Source organism: Moschus berezovskii, chromosome 26, assembly GCF_049115385.1.
Source record: "Moschus berezovskii isolate FMDL1 chromosome 26, NW_MosBer_1.0, whole genome shotgun sequence".
NCBI lineage: Eukaryota > Metazoa > Chordata > Mammalia > Artiodactyla > Moschidae > Moschus > Moschus berezovskii.
In genome coordinates, this window is record NC_142485.1 from 45,860,094 (window position 1) to 45,877,519 (window position 17,426).

Sequence of the window (17,426 nt, forward strand, 5' to 3'; positions counted from 1 at the left end):
TATACTATCTAGGCTGGTCATAACTTTCTTTCCAAGGAGTAAGCGTCTTTTAATTTCCTGGCTGCAATCAGCATCCGTAGTGATTTTGGAGCCCCAAAAAATAAAGTCTGACACTGTTTCCACTGTTTCCCCATCTATTTCCCATTAGGGAAGTTTTTTAGTATAATCTACTCAAATATTTCCTCATATCCTTTCCTTTGTTTTCTGCTGGGACATCTATGAGTCTCATGTTATGCTTAATGTTGTCCCAGAGATCTCTGAGACTGTTCTCATTTCTTTTTATTCTTTTTAAAAATTCTGCTCTTCTTCTGTTATTTCCACAATTCTATGTTGCTGCTTGCTTGTCCATTCTTCTGTCTCAGTTACTATGATATTGGTTCCTTCTAGTGTATTTTTAATGTGTTATTTTGTTGTTCATTGATGATTGCTTATTCTGTAGTTCTTCTAGATCCTTGTTAAACATCTCTAGTATCTTTACTTGTGCCTCCAGTCTATTTATCTGTGCTTCCATTTTATTTTTAAGCCTTTGGATCATCTTTACTATTACTATTCTGAATTCTCTTCATGTAGACTGCCTATCTCCTCTTCATTTGTTTGGTCTTGTTGGTTTTTTACCATGTTTCTTCATCTGCTGCATGTTTCTCTATCTTTTTTTAATGGTTTTTTAATTGCATTTACTTGGCATTTGCTGCTGATGGCAATATGGTTTTATTTTTTTCAGACACATTACTCCTAGAATCTATACTTAGATTACTCCTAGAATCTACACCATTTGCTTTGCTTCGTGACAGGAGCCAATGCTGCAATTGGTTCACTAGTCAGCCATTGTAAGACTGCTGCCTTTAGAACTGCGGATGTTCCTGATGACCTCAACATGGTGGCTATCTGGGGGTGGCTTCCTCTGACTCCCAGGATGCAGGAACTTCTTAATGGTAGGAATGTTGCTGATTCTTGTATTAAATTCCTTTAACAGAGGGAACTCAGAAAGAACAGAAGCATCAAGTTCTTCCACCATTAAAATAGCTTCCAGGAGCTGTATGTCTGCCCAGCTGAATTTGTTGCCAACGAGAAAATCCTCTCCATGTTCTTTCAAAATCTTTTCAAAGATGGGGAAGTACTGGGTTTTATCTTTCTTCACCAATAAGCAAGGCTCTCCCCTTTTTCCTCCGGGGTTTTGAACACAGCCAGCACCACCATCAGCTTGAGGTCCAGGGTGCCGTCGGCGTACATGTCAATTCTGAATGTCTCCTTCAGGTCCTTCCCATGCAAGTTGTACTTGGCAGCAAGGTAGCTGAGGATGGCTCTTGTCTGTGTCAGCTCCATTCCATCAATTTCAACCAGAGGCACCTGGTTAAAAAGCAGGCGTCCATCCTTCAGCAACTTCTTATATTATCTTGTTTCAAGAAATTCTTCTTCAAACTCCACACCAGCTGCAGCCAGCAATCAGCAGATAGACTCCATCCTCCCTCGGCCATGGAAGTATCAGAGCTTGGATTTGGCCGCCATGACTGCTGGATTGGGTTTTCTTATCTCTTCCTGGCTCTCCTCTCTGGGGTCTTTATCTTTTAATTTTGTTTAATTTATTGTGCTTGGGATCTCAGTTCTACAGGCTGGAATATCATATTTCCTTTTAACTGTGGAGTCTGTCCCCCATAGGTGGGGTTGGACCAGTACCTCGTGAAAGTTTCCTGTTTGATGGGATTTGTGCTTGTGTTCTGATGGATGGAGCTGGATCTCATTGCTCTGAAGGGAAGTGCTGTATACAGCAGTGTGTTTTGGCATGTCTATGGGCTTGGTATTGCCTGCCTGCTAATGTATAGGGTTAGTTTCTGTTTTGCTGAAGTATGGTATGGGGTACCCAGCACTGGAATTTGCCAAACTTTCAGTTCAGTTCAGTTCAGTCGCTCAGTCGTGTCCAATTCTTTGCGACCCCATGAATCACAGCACACCAGGCCTCCCTGTCCATCATCAGCTCCCGGAGTACAATCAAACTCATGTCCATCGAGTTGGTGATGCCATCCAGCTATCTCATTCTCTGTCATCTCCGTCTCCTCCCGCCCCCAATCCCTCCCAGCATCAGACTCTTTTCCAGTAAGTCAACTCATCACATGAGGTGGCCCAAGTATTGGAGCTTCAGTTTCAGCATCAGTCCTTCCAATGAACACCCAGGATTGATCTCCTCTAGAATGGACTGGTTGGATCTCCTTGCAGTCCAAGGGACTCTCAAGAGTCATCTCGAGCACTACAGTTCAAAAGCATCAATTCTTCGGCAATCAGCTTTCTTCACAGTCCAACTCTCACATCTATACATGACGACGGGAAAAACCATAGCCTTGACTAGATGGACCTTGGTTGGCAAAGTAATGTCTCTGCTTTTTAATATGCTATCAAGGTTGGTCATAACTTTCCTTCCAAGGAGCAAGCGTCTTTTAATTTCATGGCTGCAATCAGCATCTGCAGTGATTTTGGAGCCCAAAAAGATAAAGTCTGACACTGCTTCCCATCTATTTCACATGTAGTGATGGCACCAGATGCCATCATCTTTGTTTTCTATATGTTGAGCTTCAAGCCAACCTTTTCACTCTCCTCTTTCACTTTCATCAAGAGACTTTTTAGTTCCTCTTCACTTTCTGACATAAGGGTGGTGTCATCTGCATATCTGAGGTTATTGATATTTCTCCCAGCAATCTTGATTCCAGCTTGTGCTTCTTCCAGCTCAGCGTTCCTCATGATGTACTCTGCATAGAAGTTAAATAATCAGGGTGACAATATACAACCTTGATGTACTCCTTTTCCTATTTAGAACCAGTCTGTCGTTCCATGTCCAGTTCTAACTGTTGCTTCCTGACCTGCATACAGGTTTCTCAAGAGGCAGGTCAGGTGGTCTGGTATTCCCATCTCTTTCAGAATGTTCCACAGTTTATTGTGATCCACACAGAACTTTGGGTGTGGCTTAATCTTGGTGTTGAGATGGAGGTCTTTGGAAGAGCTCTTATCAATTAATGGTCAATGGTGTCAGGAGTTCTCTTGTTCAAAATCATGGACTTGGGTTTCCCACCTCAGGTTCAGGCCTTACTCCTTACTGTAGCACCAAGACCTTACAAACCATGCAGCACAGAAGACAAAACACCAAGACTATTAGTGAAAGCAACACTCAACAGCCCAGAACACCCAGAGAGACTCACACCAAAGTCTTCCAATATTTCTAGAAAGGTCTCTGGACCTTTAGTGGGCAGTGTATGTTCCACTCAGCTTTGTATCTGGCCTTACTCTAGCTTGTACTTACTCCCAAATTCCACAGTTGCCCCTATGTCTATAGTCTGAGGCCAAATGTAGCTATTTAATTCAATGCACCTGTGACTGCTGGAGCCCATTCCCTTTCTATTCTTCGGTCACACAGCCCCTGATGCTCTGCTTTGGGTTTGCGCCCTGCTCTGCTTATGTATCATCTTCTGGTGAGTGTTCTCTGCCAAGTCATGAGCTGGTGAAGGCAGAGGCTTATTAGAGCTCACTTTCTTAGTTGGGCTGGGTAAAGAGAGTGTTATGGCTGCCACAGTTGGGACATTCTGGGGAATGCGTGCACCAAGTAAAGACCTGCCAGCTGTTGTTACAGCCTGAGGGAGGTTGTATGCTCTCCCAGAGGAACTGGTTCCAGTTGCGGGTTCCTAGGAAGAGTGAAGACGCTTAGACTCCAAGCAAGGTATGGGCAGTAACCTGTGTCAGGTCACAGGCTGGAAGTAGTTGTCACCTCTGGGGTCCTGACTGTATCTGTGGCATTTTGTCTACTGCTTCAGGCACTTTCCCTGGCTTTGGCAATAGATGTGGCTTGTCTCCTTTCCTGGGATTGTAAGCTGCAGTTGAGGCTAATTCTGCCTGCTGGGGGTCCAACCAGGTTTGCAGGTTTTGGAGACCCCCAGTAGACACTGTGGGTGTGAAGAACTAGTATATCGCGGGTGACAAGACCTCTTGCCACTCTGGGATGCCGCCCCTTACTACTTCAGCTGTTTCACTGCCCGCCCCTCCCCCATATTATCCTCGTAGCAGCCAGCCCTGTTTCTCTCCCTGTGGTCTGCACCTGTGCCTGAGCCTCAAAACCCAGTCCCCAAAATCTGTTGGGGATGGAGGTATGTTAACCACTTCTCAGCTGGGAAGTGTTGCTTGGCAAAGAGCATCATAGTGTGTTCTCTGTTTTGCCTTCTGAGTACCTAATGTTGCACTCCCCTCTGAGGTTCCAAAGCTCTACCTGGCCAGATCTGTGAAGAGGTTTCCAAGTGTGTCAAAACTTTTCCTCCTTCATGACTCCCTTCCTGGGTCAGAGTCCTCATCTTGAAATCATGTCTATTTTTAAATCTTGATCTTTTGCCCTACCTCATTGTAAGCAGATTGGACTGCCTTTTTGGACGTTCAGGGTCTTCTACTAGCATTCAGAAGCTGTTTTGTAGAAGTTGTTCCATTTCAGACGAATTTTCAATCAGTTTGTGGGGAGGAAAGGGAATTTTCCTTGTCTTAAAGGAAAATTCTTATAGAGATGGGAATACCGGACCACCGTACCTGCCTCCTGAGAAATCTGTATGCAGGTCAAGAAGCAACAGTTAGAACTGGACATGGAACAACAGACTCTTTCAAAATTGGGAGAGGAGTATGTCAAGGCTGTATATTGTCAACCTACTTATTTAACTTACATACAGAATATGTCATGCAAAATGCTGGGCTGGATGAAGTACAAGATGGAATTAAGGTTATTGGGAGAAATATCAACAGCCTCAGATATGCAGATGGTACCACCCTAATGGCATAAAGCAAAGAGGAACTAAAGAGCCTCTTGACGTGGGTGAAAGAGGTGAATGAAAAAGCTGGCTTAAAACTCAACATTCAAAATACTAAGATAATGGCATCCAGTCCCATCACTTCAAGGCAAATAGATGGGGAAACAATGGAAACAGTGACAGACTTTATTTTCTTGGGCTCCAAAATCACTGTGGATGGCGACTGTAACCATGAAATTAAATGACACATGATCCTTCAAAGGAAAGCTATGACAGACCTAGACAGTGTATTTAAAAGCAGAGACATCACTTTGCTGACAAAATTCCATATAGTCGAAGCTATGGTTTTTCCAGTAGTCATGTATGGATATGAGAGCTGGACCATAAAGAAGGCTGAGCACCAAAGAATTGATGCTTTTGAATTGTGTTGCTGGAGAAAACTCTTGAGAGTCCCTTGGACTGCAAGGAGATCAAACTACTCAATCCTAAAGGAAATCAACCCTTAATATTCACTCGAAGGACTGATGCTGAAACTTCAGCTCCAAGTTGAAGTTCTAATCAGGCCACCTGATGCGAAGAGCTGACTCATTGGAAAAGACCCTGATGATGAGAAGGAATGAGGGCAGGAGAAGAAGTGGGCAACAGAGGATTAGATGCTCAGATGGTATCACTAACTCAATGGACATGAGCCTGAGCAAACTCCATGAGATGGTGAAGGACAGGGAAGCCAAGTGTGTTGGAGTCAATGGGGTCACAAATAGACACAACATAGTGTGACTGAACAACAACAATGACAAACCTATAGATAACATCATAGTCAACAGTGAAAAGTGTTCCCTTTAATATTCAGAACAAGACAAAGATACCTACTCTTGGTACTTTTATTCAATGTAGTTTTGGAAGTCCTAACTACAGAAGTTAGAGAAGGAAAAGAAGTAAAGGGAATCCAAATTGGAAAAGAAGTTAAACTGTCACTGTTTGCATATAGCATGTACATATACATAGAAGATCTGAAAGATGCTACATGAAAACTACTGGAACGCATTAATGAATTTTGTAAAGTCATAGGTTACAAAATTAATACAGAGAAATCTGTTGCATTTCAATACACTAACAATGAAAGATCAGAAAGAGAAATTCAAGAAGCAAGTCCATTTATGATTGCATCAGAAAGAATAAAATACCTAGGAATAAACTTTACCTCAGGAGACAAAAGACCTGTACTCCAAAAACTAAAGATGCTGATGAAAAAAATTAAGGAAGACATAAACAAATGGAAAAATACAACATGTTCACGGACTGGGAGAATCAGTATTGTCAAAATGACTATACTACCCAAGGCAGTCTAAAGAGTAAATGCAATCCCTGTCAAATTTTAATGGCATTTTTCACAGAACTAGAACAAAAATCTCAAAATTTGTATGGAGACATCAAAGATCCTGAATAGCCAAAGCGATAAATAGAGCACGAGGAATCAGCCGTCCTGGTTTCAGACTATATTACAAAGCTAGAGTAGTCAAAACAGCATAGTACTGGCACAGAAATAGAAATCTAGATCACTGTTGCAGGATAGAAAACTCTGAAATAAGCCCATGCACCTATGGCAAATTAATCTATGACACCAATGACAAAGGTGGCAAGACGACACAATGTTGGAAAGATAGTCTCTTCAACAATGGTGCTGGGAAAACTGCACAGTTAATGTAATAAAATGAAATTAGATCATTCTTTAACTCCAAACAAAAAAATAGGCTCAAAATGGATTAAAGACCTAAATATAGACCAGATAATATAAATTTCTTCAAGGAAAATATGGGCAGAATACTTTCTGACAAAAATCACAGCATCATTTCTTTGATTTGTCTCCCAGAATACTGGAAATAAAAACAAAAATAAACAAATGGGACCTCAGTTCAGTTCAGTCACTCAGTCGTGTCCGACTCTCCACGACCCCATGAATCACAGCACGCCAGGCCTCCCTGTCCATCACCAACTCCCGGAGTACACTCAAACTCATGTCCACAGAGACGGTGATGCCATCCAGCCATCTCATTCTCCGTCGTCCCCTTCTCCTCCCACCCCCAACCTTTCCCAGCATCAGAGTCTTTTCCAGTGAGTCAACTCGTCTCATGAGGTGGCCAAAGTATTGCAGTTTCAGCCTTAGCATCAGTCCCTCCAATGAACATCCAGGATTGATCTCCTCTAGAATGGACTGGTTGGATCTCCTTGCAGTATAAGGGACTCTCAAGAGTCTTCTCCAACACCACAGTTCAAAAGCATCGATTCTTCGGTTATCAGCTTTCTTCACAGTCCAACTCTCACATCCATACATGACCACGGGAAAAACCAAAGCCTTGACTAGACGGACCTTGGTTGGCAAAGTAATGTCTCTGCTTTTTAATATATTATCAAGGTTGGTCATAACTTTCCTTCCAAGGAGCAAGCGTCTTTTAATTTCATGGCTGCAATCAGCATCTGCAGTGATTTTGGAGCCCAAAAAAATAAAGTCTGACACTGTTTCCACTGTTTTTCCATCTATTTCCCATGAAGTGATGGGACCAGATGCCATGATCTTTGTTTTCGGAATGTTGAGCTTCAAGCCAAGCTTTTCACTCTCCTCTTTCACTTTCATGAAGAGGCTTTTGAGTTCCTCTTCACTTTCTGCCATAAGGGTAGTGTCATCTGCATATCTGAGGTTATTGATATTTCTCCCAGCAATCTTGATTCCAGCTTGTGCTTCATCCAGCCCAGCGTTCTTCATGATGCACTCTGCATATAAGTTAAATAAGCAAGGTGACAATATACAACCTTGACGTACACCTTTTCCTATTTGGAACCAGTTTGTTGTTCCATGTCCAGTTCTAACTGTTGCTTCCTGACCTGCATACAGGTTTCTCAAGAGGCAGCTCAGGTGGTCTAGGATTCCCATCTCTTTCAGAATGTTCCACAGTTTATTGTGATCCACACACTCAAAGGCTTTGGCATAGTCAATGAAGCAGAAATAGATTTTTTTCTGAAACTCCCTTGCTTTCTTCATGATCCAGCAGATGTTGGCAATTTGATCTCTGGTGCCTCTGCCTTTTCTAAAACCTGCTTGAACATCTGGGAGTTCACGGTTTACATACTGCTGAAGCCTGGCTTGGAGAATTTTGAGCCTGACTTTACTAGCGTGTGAGATGAGTGCAATTGTGCAGTAGTTTGAGCATTCTTTGGCATTGCCTTTCTTTGGGATTGGAATGAAGACTGACCTCTTCCAGTCCTGTGGTCAGCGCTGAATTTTCCAAATCTGCTGGCATATTGAGTACAGCACTTTCACAGCATCATCTTTCAAGACTTGAAATAGCTCAACTGGAATTCCATCATCTCCACTAGCTTTGTTCGTAGTGATGCTTTCTAAGGCGCACTTGACTTCACATTCCAAGATGTCTGGCTCTAGGTCAGTGATCACGTTATCGTTACTATCTTGGTCGTGAAGACCTTTTTTGTACTGTTCTTGTGTGTATTCCTGCCACCTCTTCTTAATATCTTCTGCTTCTGTTAGGACCATACCATTTCTGTCCTTTATCGAGCACATCTTTGCATGAAATGTTCCCTTGGAATCTCTAATTTTCTTGAAGAGGTCTCTTGTTTTTCCTATTCTGTTTTTTTCCTCTATTTCTTTGCATTGATCACTGAGGAAGTGGGACCTAGTTAAACTTAAAAGTTGTTTAATAGCAAAAGAAACAATAAACAAAATGAAAAAACGACCTAGAGATTGGGAGAAAATATTTGCAAGTGATGTGACTGATACGGGATTAGTCTCCAAAATTTACAAACAGCTTATGATGCTTTATGTCATCAAAACAAAAAGCCGACTCAAAAAATGGGCAGAAGACCTAAATAGACATTTCCCCAAAGAAGACATACAGTTCAGTTCAGTTCAGTTCAGTCGCTCAGTCGTGACTGACTCTTTGCAACCCCATGAATCACGGAACGTCAGGCCCCCCTGTCCATCACCAGCACCTGGATTTCACTCAAACTCATGTCCATCGAGTCGGTGATGCCATCCAGCCATCTCATTCTCTGTCGTCCACTTCTCTGCCCGCCCCTAATACCTCCCAGAATGAGAGACTTTTCCAGTGAGGTGGCCAAAGTATTGCAGTTTCAGCTTTAGCATCAGTCCTTCCAATGAACACCTAGGACTGATCACCTTTAGAATGGACTGGTTGCATCCCCTTGCAGTCCTTGGGACTCTCAAGAGTCTTCTCCAACACCACAGTTCAAAAGCATCAATTCTTTGGTGATCAGCTTTCTTCGCAGTCCAACTCTCACATGTTTCCACTGTCTCCCCATCTATTTGCCATGAAGTGATGGAACCAGATGCCATGATCTTTGTTTTCTGAATGTTGAGCTTCAAGCCAATCTTTTCACTCTCCTCTTTCACTTTCATCAAGAGGCTTTTTAATTCCTCTTCATTTCTGTCATGGTGTGGTGTCATCTGCATATCTGAGGTTACTGATACCTGTCCCGGCAATCTTGATTCCAGCTGGTGCTTCTTCCAGCCCACCATTCCTCATGATGTACACTGCATAGAAGTTAAATAAGCAGGGTGACAATATACAACCTTGACGTACTCCTTTTCCTATTTGGAACCAGTCTGTTTTTCCATGTCCAGTTCTAACTGTTGCCTCCTGACCTGCATACAGGTTTCTCAAGAGGCAGGTCAGGTGGTCTGGTATTCCCATCTCTTTCAGAATGTTCCACAGTTTATTGTGATCCACACAGTCAAAGGCTTTGACATAGTCAATGAAGCAGAAATAGATGTTTTTCTGGAACGCTCTTGCTTTCTCCATGATCCAGCGGATGTTGGCAATTTGATCTCTGGTGCCTCTGCCTTTTCTAAAACCTGCTTGAACATCTGGAAGTTCACGGTTCACATATTGCTGAAGTCTCGCTTGGAGAATTTTGAGTATGACTTTACTCGCGTGTGAGATGAGTGTAATTGTGCGGTAGTTTGAGCATTCTTTGGCATTGCCTTTCCTTGGGATTGGATGGCTGATAGAAACATGAAAAGATGTTCAACCTCTCTAAGTATTAGAGAAACAAAAATCATGACTACAATGAAATATCACCTCATACCAGTTTGAATGGTTATCAACAAAAAACTCACAAAGAATAAATGCTGGAGAGAAGGTAACTCTTCTATGGTGTTCGTGGAAATGTAAATTGATACAGCCACTATGGAGAACAGTATGGAGGTTCCTCATAAAGCTAAAAGTAGAGCTACAATATGACCCTGCAGTCCCACTCTTGGACATATATCCAGAGAAAATCATGATCCAAAACGATTGATACATCCCAATGTTCATTGCAGCACTGTTTACAATAGCCAAGACATGGAAGCAACCTAAATGTCCATTGACAGAGGAATGGATAAAGGAATGGATAAAGATTCCATTGTATATATACACAATGGAATATTACTCAGATATTATAAGGAATAAAATAATGCCATTTTCAAAAATGTGAATGCACCTGGAGCATATCATACTGAGTGAAGTAAGTCAAAGAAGGAGAAATATTGTATGACTTTCTGTACATGCAAAATCTAAAAAGACATGATGCAGATGAACTTCCAAAACAGAAAGAGACTCACAGACTTAGAGAACGAATTTATGGTTGCTGGGAGGAAGGGATAATTAGCGATACTGGGATGAACATTACACACTGGTATATTTAAAATGGATAACCAACAAGGACCTAGTGTGTAGAATATGAAACTTTCTGCTCAATGTTATGTGGCAGCCTGGATGGGAAGGAAGTTTGGGGAGAATATATATGTATGGCTGAGTCCCTTAGCTATTCATCTGAAATCAGCTACACCCCAATACAAAATACAAAGTTATAAAAAGTAATGGTTGAAAAATTCCTTTAGAAAATTTTTATTGGATAACGAATTTTAATGTGTCTATTATTAAGATTTATTTCTTTAACTGAGGAATGGATTACCTTCAAATATCTGGAATAATTCCATTCATATTGTGGTAGTATATCCACCCATCATGATTTTTTCTCTTATTTCATTTTTAAAAGAAATTTGAAGCACAGCAGACAGAAACACTGGGAGGCTGTCAATATATATATATATATATATATATATATATTTTTTTTTTTTTTTTTTTGCATAAAGATGAAAGTCAAACTCCTGAATTTTATAACCCACTAGAATATTTAGTTAAAATATATCCCTTTTGGATGCTGGTTACACAAAATCATACTTCCCTTCTCTGCTTGCTGAGCACAGCACTGACTGGAATAAACTCCTTTGAAAAACTACTTGGTCTAGTAAAATATCAAGCATCATTCAGTAAGTGATGATAATCCAAAATAAGGCAAAAATATTTCAAAACAAAACAAAAAACAACCAAATAAAAGTGAGTGTAGTTATGAAAACATCAAAGATTTTTAAATAGTCTGAATATTCTAATGTGTTCACCTTTCAACTAGTAATCCTAACTGCAGTCAGAATACTTACAGACAGCCAAATTCTGAGTTCTAATTTGCATTGCCAGGTCCCTTCTCCCATCCGTAGACACAGACTGACTGAAAAGGAATGACCCAAAGTCCAACAGGATCTGTTGAGGGGCAGAAAGCAAAGATTAGGGTTATGGCAAAGTACAACCTTCAAAATTCAAGTTTTAAGTCCCAGATAACACTGCTCCTGGATATAGAGCTGCCTAAAAAGATACCAGTTCTCTACTTCTGGTAAAGTGAACTGTCTTGGAAACCTTACTTTCCAGGGGAGGGGGAGGGGGTGGGGTATCAGAAAAGTAAGATTCGTTGGAAAGGAAACAAAATGGGGAACATCCACTCTGGCTTCCCGCATCCAGCTGGTTCCCTCCTGCAGTCTTGGACACCTGGGTGGCTATGCCTCCAGGATCTCAGTGCAAAGGGTCAGAACGTCTTTCCCCTGGGGTAGCCGGTGCTGACCCAGGAGCTGCAGCATAGAGTGGGCGCTGCTGAGCCCGGAGCCATTAGGTTTGGGGAGCACTGCCAGTCACCTTCCCTCGACGGAGCTGGAGCCTGGTTGCAGGAACTGCAGCTGCGCCCAGGGAGCTAGTACTCCAGGCGCCAACACCTGCGCCTCGCAGACACCGGTTCCCCGGAAACACCTGTGCCCCGAAACACTTGCATCCCACCGACACCTGCGCCCTGCCGACACCGGCGCTGCATCCCGCAGGAAGCACCCAGGTGCGCTTACCCCTCCCTCGCGCAGGCCTCGCGTCCCCTTTCTTTGCTTACGCGTTCTAACGCGTTCTAACGACACGTCACAGACGCCACCCAACAGTAAGCGCTTTGCCTCTTACCCCTTAGGCAGTTAACGGAAATCTCTCTGAGCCACTAAACTCTAGTTGAAGGTCCAGAATTGCTCCTCATGGACCGTTACCTGAGCCGGCCTCGCCCTAGCCCGTTCTCACCTGCTCTGCCAGGCGGGAACCAGCCAAGAGGCCTCGAGTGCCTCGGGCCTGTGCACACCGCCAGCCGTGTTACTTCAGCTTGTCAGGTTCACTTGAGGGCCCCAACTCTGGACCTGGTTCACAGGCTGTCCTTTGAGGGTCTCATGGCTTCACCCCATCGTCGTCTGCACCGACGGCGGTTTGTCCTAGTCCATCAACAGCAATATTCAATCCAGCAAACCCGTCGTTTATTTTGTTTTTTTTTTCCCCTCTGTGCCCAGGAGTGGTCATCAGAAGCCATTGCTGTCTGCTTGCAGTTCCAAGCTGTTCTACACCTCAGTGATCCTGAGGATGGCATCTGCAAAGGGCAAACTGACGCTCCATTTGCCTCTGAGGCAGACAGTCATCTGTACGTGGTCTTCATTTTCTCTTCACTTCCTAAACCTTAGTGTAAAGGAGATTCTGGTGAGGGCCCTAGAAGAGAGTGGTCAACTGACAGGAAAGGAAGAGAAGGACCTGACAGCCTTGGCTGAGAGCAGAAAGGGGCTAGCAAAGCAAAACGAAGGGCGCTCAGCCCAGAAGAGTCAGGATGAACAGAGAAGGGGCTCTAACCCCGGTGGGAATGCTCAGTCCGCATTTGAATGCCTCATGATCGACGGGGTCCTCTCTTCCTTTGTGCCCAGGCCTGGGCCTCTGGTTCTCTGTTCCAAGAACTCGGAAGATATCCTGATTAGGAAATCCCAGACCTACTTTTTGAGTTCATGCAGCAAACGAAATGCCATCACCAGTTCATACAGCTCCACAAGAGGTTTCCCACAGCTCCACAGGAACGGTCCAGGTGTAGCCGGGCTCCTGGGCCCAGAGTCATCTCATCTTCATGAGCTCTCAGAGAAAACCAGCAAAGAAGGCCATCGGCCTAACACTTCAGCCTCAATGGAACCAGAAAGGAAGATCGAGGATGAAAAAATTGCAGATGACCACTTAAGGAAGAAACAAAACTTAAATTGCTCACGGTCATCTGACAGTTCCAGGCCCTGCAAACGCAAGATTCCTCTGCTGCTGCCCTCCAGTCGAAATGACCCACTGATCCTGTCCCCACCCCTCCAGATAGGTTATCCAGTCACTGCTGAAGACCTTGACTTAGAGAAGAGAGCTGTGATCCAGTGGATTAACAACGCCTTGGAAGGGTAAGACTGAAACCATCTCAGTCTACAGAACCCCTCAGCCTTTCACTCTATCAGTTCCCAGCACTAATTCACAGAAGCTTCTGGAGAATGTAGAGCTCACCAGGCCCACTGGCCTTCCTGTAGTTGGTTGGAGTAGCTATCTCTATGAGGTGTTTTGTCTTGGTTTTCCCTGTTTCGTCTTGCTCTACTTGGCTTAAAAATTGGTTCTTTTTTCCTGGCCCACTAGGGCCTATTACCCAGTACTTTGCTGCTTGGCCCCTCAGTGGTTTCTTGAAGGAGCAGTGCAAGACCATCAGAGTCCAGCTTTGCTCTTGAGGGAACCCAGAGTGCTGCTCCTGTGAGCCCATTCCCCTACCAAGTCAGTTCTCGCCAGAAAGACAACACAACAGTCTTACCATCTTCTGTCAGAAGTGCACCTGGAACTTGGGCAGCTGGAGGTTGTTAGTCTGGCCTGACCCAGTGGTCAGCATCATTGCAGCAGAAGAAGGAAGCTTTGGACCAGTTTCCATCCAGGCAGGAGCAAGCAGGACACCCACTGCTGCAATTGCCTTTTCCCGCCGTCCCCATTTTCTTAAATGGGGCCTGGTTCATCTTCCTTAAAAATCTCTATAATCTCTCTTTGAACAATTGGTACCACATGAATACTCAGTTGATGAACAAAGTCATATATGTTGCATATATGTAGTCACATATATTTATACATGTCATTTATAGATTAATATAGTCATATAATATATGCTCAAAATTCTCCAAGCCAGGCTTCAGCAGTATGTAAACCGTGAACTCCCAAATGTTCAAGCAGGTTTTAGAAAAGGCAGAGGCACCAGAGATCAAATTGCCAACATCCGCTGGATCATGGAGAAAGCAAGAGAGTTTCAGAAAAACATCTATTTCTGCTTCATTGACTATGCCAAAGCCTTTGACTGTGTCGATCACAATAAACTGTGGAACATTCTGAAAGAGATGGGAATCCCAGACCACCTGACCTGCCTCTTGAGAAACCTGTATGCAGGTCAGGAAGCAACAGTTAGAACTGGAAATGGAACAACAGACTGGTTCCAAATAGGAAAAGGTGTACGTCAAGGTTGTATATTGTCACCTTGCTTATTTAACTTCTATGCAGAGTACATCATGAGGAACGCTGGGCTGGAAGAAGCACAAGCTGGAATCAAGATTTCTGGGAGAAATATCAATAACCTCAGATATGCAGATGACACTACCCTTATGGCAGAAAGTGAAGAGGAACTCAAAAGCCTCTTGATGAAAGTGAAAGAGGAGAGTGAAAAGGTTGGCTTGAAGCTCAACATTCAGAAAACAAAGATCACGGCATCTGGTCCCATCACTTCATGGGAAATAGATGGAAAAACAGTGGAAACAGTGTCAGACTTTGTTTTTTTGGGCTCCAAAATCACTACAGATGCTGATTGCAGCCATAAAATTAAAAGACACTTGCTCCTTGGAAGGAAAGTTATGACCAACCTTGATAGTATATTAAAAAGCAGAGACATTACTTTGCCAACCAAGGTCTGTCTAGTCAAGGCAATGGTTTTTCCCGTGGTCATGTATGGATGTGAGAGTTGGACTGTGAAGAAGGCTGATCGCCGAAGAATCGATGCTTTTGAACTGTGGTGTTGGAGAAGACTCTTGAGAGTCCCTTATACTGCAAGGAGATCCAACCAGTCCATTCTAGAGGAGATCAATCCTGGATGTTCATTGGAGGGACTGATGCTAAGGCTGAAACTGCAATACTTTGGCCACCTCATGTGACGAGTTGACTCACTGGAAAAGACTTTGATGCTGGGAAAGGTTGGGGGCCGGAGGAGAAGGGGACGACAGAGAATGAGATGGCTGGATGGCATCACCGACTCTGTGGACATGAGTTTGAGTGTACTCCGGGAGTTGGTGATGGACAGGGAGGCCTGGCGTGCTGTGATTCATGGGGTCGCGGAGAGTAGGACACGACTGAGCGACTGAACTGAATTGAACTGAACTGAATATATATTATGTGTATGTGAAGTGGAAGTCAGTCATGTTCGACTCTTTGAGACCCCCATGGACTAAGAGAGTCCATGGAATTCTCTAGGCCAGAATACTGGAGTGGGTAGCCTTTCGCTTCTCCAGGGGATCTTCCCGATCCAAGGTTCAACCCAGGGCTTCTGCATTGCAGGCAGATTCTTTAGCAGCTGAGCCACAAGGGAAGCCTCTATTATGTGTATTCAGTTCAGTTCAGTTCCGTTCAGTCACTCAGTCGTGTCCGATTCTCCACGACCCCATGAATCACAGCACGCCAGGCCTCCCTGTCCATCACCAAAACCCGGAGTACACTCAAACTCATGTCCGCAGAGTCGGTGATGCCATCCAGCCATCTCATTCTCGGTCATCCCCTTCTCCTCCAGCCCCCAACCTTTCCCAGCATCAGAGTCTTTTCCAGTGAGTCAACTCGTTGCATGAGGTGGCCAAAGTATTGGAGTTTCAGCTTTAGCATCAGTCCTTCCAATGAACACCCAGGGTCGATCTCCCTTAGAATGGACTGGTTGGATCTCCTTGCGGTACAAGGGACTCTCAAGAGTCTTCTCCAACACCACAGTTCAAAAGCATCAATTCTTCTGCGATCAGCTTTCTTCACAGTATATGTGTGTATTATATATAACTTATGAGAATACATAGTTCATATACATCATATATAAGATATGTATAATATATACATCATATATAAAATATGTATATCATTGAGTCACTCTGTTGTGTCCGACTCTTTCATGACACCACAGACTGGATACTGCCAGGCTCAATCTGTCCATGGGATTTTCCAGGCAAGAACACTTAAATGGGTTGCCATATTCTTCTTCATACATGTATATATGTATGTATAATATTAGTATATGATTATATTCATAGTAATCAATATTAAATATATGTAACATTACATACTCATACGTAATATGTGTTAATATAACCATGCATATTACATATGTGTTTATAACATATATGTATGTGTTTAATACATTATGCATAGAATATATAATGTGAATTACATTACATATAATAATATTTATTAAATACATATATGACCTTTGCTAATTTGTCAAGTATTCCTGCCTCTACTTTTTAAATTCACAGTGAAGGAAGAAGGAAGGAAGAAGGAAGACGTGACTAGTATGAGTGGCCAGACTTTTAACTGTAGGTTTTCTGTGGCCCAGTCAGAAAAACTGGAACCGCTTTATGTCTCTAGATGCTGAGTCCTGATTTCTATGTTTTGAAAAGGCACTTGCCTTTTTTCTCTCTGCTTGTCATCTACCCACTTAACTTCACTATGGGTTGGATCATGCCTAGTGTATGTTAAGAAATGACTTGTGACAACTTAAGTCTTTAAAAAAGAATTTAATTCGATGTAATTTTATACTTACAAGAGTAGTAGAGAGAATCCCCAACTAGCCTTCACTGAGCTTCTCATGTTAATATATTACAGAACAGTTATTGAAACCAGGAAATTAACATTGTTGGAATGCTATTAGCTAAATTTCAGACTTTAAACATATTTCCCCATTTTTCCAGTAAAATTTTCTTCCTGTGCCAGTGTAATCCTACATTTCATTTAGTTGTCATGTCTCCTTAGTTTCCTCCAAACTGAGCATTACTCTGTATTAGTGTCTTCTGTGAGTACCAGTTAAGTATTTTGTAGAATTTTCCTCAATTTGGATTTGTCTGCTGTTTTATCATGAGTATATTGAGGTTATGAATTTTTAAGAAAAAATCCCACACATGTGATGTGTCATCCTCAGGACATGGGAAAAGTTAATCTTGATCACAATTGAAGTGGTGTCTGGCCAGGGTTCTCCTCTGAATAATTACTATTTCTCTCTAGTACATATTTAAGAGGGTCTTACGTTGATGTGACACAAAAATCCTGTTTATTTTTAAACTTTCACCACTAATTTTGCCATTATCAGTGGATCTTGCCTGAAGCAAATATCATTGTGGTGTTCTATGGTGATTTTATATCTTTCTTGTTCTACATTTGATTAGAATTATCCTCT

General features: G+C 42.8%; 2 pseudogenes; one reads left to right on the top strand and one right to left on the bottom strand.

The window, feature by feature from the left end:
* Window positions 1-814: 814 nt before the first annotated feature.
* Window positions 815-1,521, bottom strand: LOC129557400 (glutathione S-transferase A4 pseudogene; annotated as a pseudogene).
* A 10,659-nt stretch (window positions 1,522-12,180) lies between these two features.
* Window positions 12,181-13,393, top strand: LOC148773794 (nuclear envelope pore membrane protein POM 121-like; annotated as a pseudogene).
* The last annotated feature ends 4,033 nt before the right edge of the window (window positions 13,394-17,426 follow it).